The following is a 4810-nucleotide window of genomic DNA, read 5'->3' on the forward strand; positions in this document are numbered from 1 at the left end:
TTTGGACGTGTTTAGACACAGGCGACGAAGTCGTCCCTGGACACACTACTTCCTCTCTCTCTCTATGACGTCATTGAACGTGTTTGAACATGTTTGAACGTGTTTGAACATGTTGTGACGTGTGTAGACACGAACCCCGCAATACGAAAAACGTCACGCAGTACAAATTAGATTGGTGGTTAGTGTGTCGCGCCCAGTGTAGAAGGATCCTGGGTTCGAATCCCACTCTGGAACGGTTACACAGGATGTGACAGAGGGTCGTCTCTCTCTCTCTCTCTCCGTCTTTGTAGTCCTTGGACGTGTCTGGTCTCGAACCCCCTGTGTCTCCCCTCCTCCTCCTCCTCCTCGCACGATATTGGAGGAACAAAGGGCGGCATCTTGTCACAGAAGCAAAGTGGCGGATTTACGTAATCGATGGATATGACGTGAATGGGGTTAGTGCGAGCGTGAGAACCCTGTACTATAAGATGGTCATCCCCTGTACCCCCCTTGTCCACTATTCTCGAATCAAGAGTCCCGAGAAAATGCTGCATACGTTCCAGACGATTTTGGACCTTCTGGTCCACATTCGTCCGCCGTTTGGTAAGTTTTTCTCTATCTCTTCTTGTTTAGAAGTAGTTATTTTCTAATACCTAACGTTCCTCTGTAGGTTTCACTGTGACACACATTGTGCAGCTATTTTTCCAGCTGATCCCCGGTGCGGGGGGAGATGTGCCCCGCTTGGATATGGAGACGTTTTTGCAAGCGTTCGCCATCGTAGGCGAAGAAGACATTGAGACGGCCACCACAGAAGTGCTCATGGCGTGCTACGGCAGGGAGTGGCGAGAAATCGCTGTGCAGCGGGGACTAGAGGGGGAGCTCTTTTTCAGAGTGCCCCGAAGCTTAGAGGAGCATACTTTACCGCTAGAAGGTACTGCTCCTTTAAGCTTCGGGGAAGCGGAGCACCTCCTCTACTCCCTGGTGCACCAGTGGAACAGAGCGAGTGCAGCGGGTTGGAGAGAACTCGCTGAACGCTGGATGGCGAGTCAACTACCGTGAGTGTTTTTCGATCGTGGTTTTTGTTCGTAGAATCCTTATTCTGGTTCTTTATTACTAGATTGGATCCCTGGGTTCTTATAGAAGACCATGAAGCACCCATGTAAACACGTCAGCCAATAAACGCATATCGTCTTTCGCATCACGCGACTCTCTCTCTCTCTCTCTCTCTGCCCCAATACAATAGAAGAATAGGAAACCACAGATCCTGCGTATAAAAGCGAGCGTGGGATAGACCGCAGTTAAAGATGATGATGTCGACGATGTCACCACCACCACCACAACGTTCGGTCTGCTTGCGCCGGAGGTAAGTGCATTTGTATGTGTTTAGATCGATGTTTGATTAATGCCTCCTTTTCTCTATTTGCTAGGTACACACAGGAGAATTATTTCAAATTGGGGGGAGGGACTTCATGCCTAACATGAGGTCCGATTAGGCTCCGCGAAGTTCAAAATTAGGGGGAGAATCGCCCGCATTATTCAAAATTGGGGAAGGACGTGAATTCATGGCAAACATGAATTCTGATTAGGCTTAATGGGGAATTGGGGGGCGTCCCCCGCCCCAGTCAAAATTGGGAGGGACGAGAATTCATGTTCGACATGAATTCTGATTAGGCTTAATGGGGTATTGCGGTGTACCATCCGCACCACTCAAAATTGGGAATGGGTAAGATAATTCTGATTAGGCGTAATGGGAAGATTTGGGGGAACATTTTAATCTGGCCTTATTCAAAATTGAACTCCTTCTTTCATTTTTCGTTAGATTATTCCAAAACGGGGGGGAGAATTCGTGCATAACACGAATTTCATTAGAGACCATGTTGATTATACAAAATTAAGGAGTTCTTAAAGGGAGAATTATTTCAAATTGGGGTTAAATTAAAACCTTCTTTCATTTTTCGTTTGGTTGACATCGTCGACATCCTATGCGTTATTGCATTGGCGCGGTGTCCAAAGTACAGACGCCATCAGCGCAATGCGGGGAGGAGGAGACGGTCTGGTTCTACGACGGTTGATCAAAAACCCACGAGGGGCATCCATCCATCCATCCATCCATCCATCCACGACACGAAGCGTTTCGTGGAGCAAAATGTAAGTTGACCGTCTCTGCTGTGAGAGCGTATTCTATGTATGACATTGTTTTTCAGGAACCAATAGCCGCTGTCGTCGCACATCATGCAGCACAGGAAATGCCGTCCAGCAACCTCCCCGTTAGGCCCAACTGCCTTCCTGTATAGCAGTAGGACACCTCCTTGTACAGCATTGGGAAAGGAAGACCGTGAGCGCCTTTGTGAATCGAGTGACCGTGGAACAAAGAGCAGGCATCTATCGACCAAGTCCTTTGTATGTATTCAATAAAGATGTTTCAGTGAAAGAACACGCAGAGTCTCGTCAAAGTTATTCGGTCTGTTTAATGCGTTGCATGTCAATAACCAAGCGGTACTTCAATAAATCAGTGACAAAGTTGACGATGTAGACTGCTTGCAAATGTCGCTGCTTCCGCAGGGCGTGCTTAATATGAGCGATGGCACGAGCGAGAAGGTCCACGATGTCTGCAGCGATGTAGTTGAATTCTGCGTTGGCCAAGCTCACAAATTCGCTCATCAGTCCCAGGGGTCCGTCAGGAACCGTTATGCAGACGTTCTTGTAACGGGCGTAAATTCGACGCACCATCTCCTGCAGCGGCCCCGGCGAGATCTCTCCTATATTGCCAAAGCCTACCATGTCTATCACGTAGCGAAAAGCAGTGATGACGAGCTCGTTGCGGGGACTTTCGCCGTTGAAACATTCCTTCTCCACTTCTTCCCAAGAAGCGTGGGTACGGGAACAATTTTGTAAAGAGTGGTAGCTGAACATCTTCACGTAGTGATGACGCGAGCGCGGTGCGCGCTGCCTTTATAGAGATAAACGCGCGCGCGCGCAAAGAACGGAGAATGAAAGCGAAACTGAAAAGCCACCCGTCGCCGCTAGGAGCGCGCGCGCGCGCGCGCAGCAGAGAGCCGAAACCGAAAACACCCGCGGCCGGCGCAGAGGGAGCTAGCAGCGCGCGCGCGCGCATCCATAGCGGCCGCTGCGCGTCGCCTCTCTCAGTTTCTCTCGGACCGTCGCGGAAGACGGACGTGCGCTCAGCGCGCTCGCTCACTTTCTGGCTGGATCTCGTAGAGAGCAGACGTACGTGTGTGTTCTCCGCGCTCGCTCAGTTTCTGCCTGGAAGTTGCCGCGGGGGAAAAGGTGAGTGATTTGACACGCTCCTTTTCTCGTATGTTTGCCGTGTTTAGCGGTGACCGCGCTCGTGTTAAGCCTTTTCTCGCATGTTTAGACTTGTTTTGCGGTGTCCAAGCCTGTTGACGCATGTTTAGCGATGTGTGGTTCCCGCCTTGTGTTAGCTGCGTAGTGTTGAGGTTAGGCCTAAGCGATCGTCCCCCCGTAAGCCTCTTTCCTCGTATGTTTGCCGTGTTTAGCGGTGACCGCGCTCGTGTTAAGCCTTTTCTCGCATGTTTAGCGATGTGTGGTTCCCGCCTTGTGTTAGCTGCGTAGTGTTGGGGTTAGGCCTAAGCGATCGCCCCCGTAAGCCTCTTTCCTCGTATGTTTGCCGTGTTTAGCGGTGACCGCGCTCGTGTTAAGCCTTTTCTCGCATGTTTAGCGATGTGTGGTTCCCGCCTTGTGTTAGCTGCGTAGTGTTGGGGTTAGGCCTAAGCGATCGTCCCCCCGTAAGCCTTTTTCCCGCGGTGTGTACTGTTTTCTGTTTAGCAGTAGCGGTTAGACCTTTTCTCTCGCATGCCTAGACTTGCTTAGCAGTGCTGTCATTTTTACCTCCTGCTAGTATCTTGTTCTGTCTTTCTCGTCTAGAGCTATGATGGTGGCGCCATCTGGTGTGATGCCTTGCAACTAAGTGGCCACCTGTCGTCGATCTCTGCAACTGCTGGGTGCAAACTACCAACATGGCGGACGCTGGTCACTCGGGTGTTGCGGAGCGGCTTCTTCGCCGCGGCATCGTTGATTTTCGAATAAATTGTTTCTCTCCACTCTATTTCTACCTTTTTATTTTATTTTCTGCCTATTTTTTTTATTTTTATGACCACAATTATCCGGAAACGCACAACTGGTCTGGACGCGAGATAGACGTTCCCCAATTAGTGTGATGGCTCCCTGGAGGGTGCTGATTAATGTGGGGGGTCCCAATTAGCTCTAATTGCTAATTAATGGCGTCCAGGCCAGATGTGCGTTTCCGGATAATCGTGGTCAGTACTTACTACTGTGGTTCCTGCTGCTCGTTCTTACCCTGTTCGCTTTTCGCAACGATCGCTTTTTGTATCGATCGTTTATTCACTATGAGTCCAACAAAGAGGGTTTGACTCTCCGTGGAAACTGTCAGTTTTCGTTCCTGCTGCTCGTTCTTACCTTGTTCACTTTGCGCTACGATCGCTTTTTTCTATCGACCTTTTATTCGCGATGAATCACACAAAGAGGGTTTGACTCTCCGTGGAAACTTTCTGTTGTGGTTCCTGCTGCTCGTTCTTACCCTGTTCACTTTTCGCAACGTTCGCTTTTTGTATCGATCGTTTATTCGCGATGAGTCCAACAAAGAGGGTTTGACTCTCAGTGGAAAAGTTCAGTGGTCGTTCCTGCTGCTCGTTCTTACCCTGTTCACTTTTCGCTACGATCGCTTTTTTCTACCGATCTTTTATTGGCAATGAATCCCACAAAGAGGGTTTGACTCTCTGTGGAAACTTTCAGTTGTGGTTTCTGCTGCTCGTTCTTACCCTGTTCACTT

At 49.6% G+C, this 4810-nt stretch overlaps 1 long non-coding RNA gene across 1 annotated transcript; it reads left to right on the top strand.

Annotated features, from left to right (window-relative positions):
- Window positions 1–3160: 3160 nt before the first annotated feature.
- On the top strand, window positions 3161–4066 carry LOC135374603 (uncharacterized). Its single transcript, XR_010417024.1, has 2 exons — window positions 3161–3267; window positions 3886–4066. It is a non-coding gene; the product is annotated as an uncharacterized LOC135374603 (long non-coding RNA).
- Window positions 4067–4810: the final 744 nt, after the last annotated feature.

This window comes from Ornithodoros turicata, chromosome 1, assembly GCF_037126465.1.
Source record: "Ornithodoros turicata isolate Travis chromosome 1, ASM3712646v1, whole genome shotgun sequence".
Taxonomy (NCBI): Eukaryota; Metazoa; Arthropoda; class Arachnida; order Ixodida; family Argasidae; genus Ornithodoros; species Ornithodoros turicata.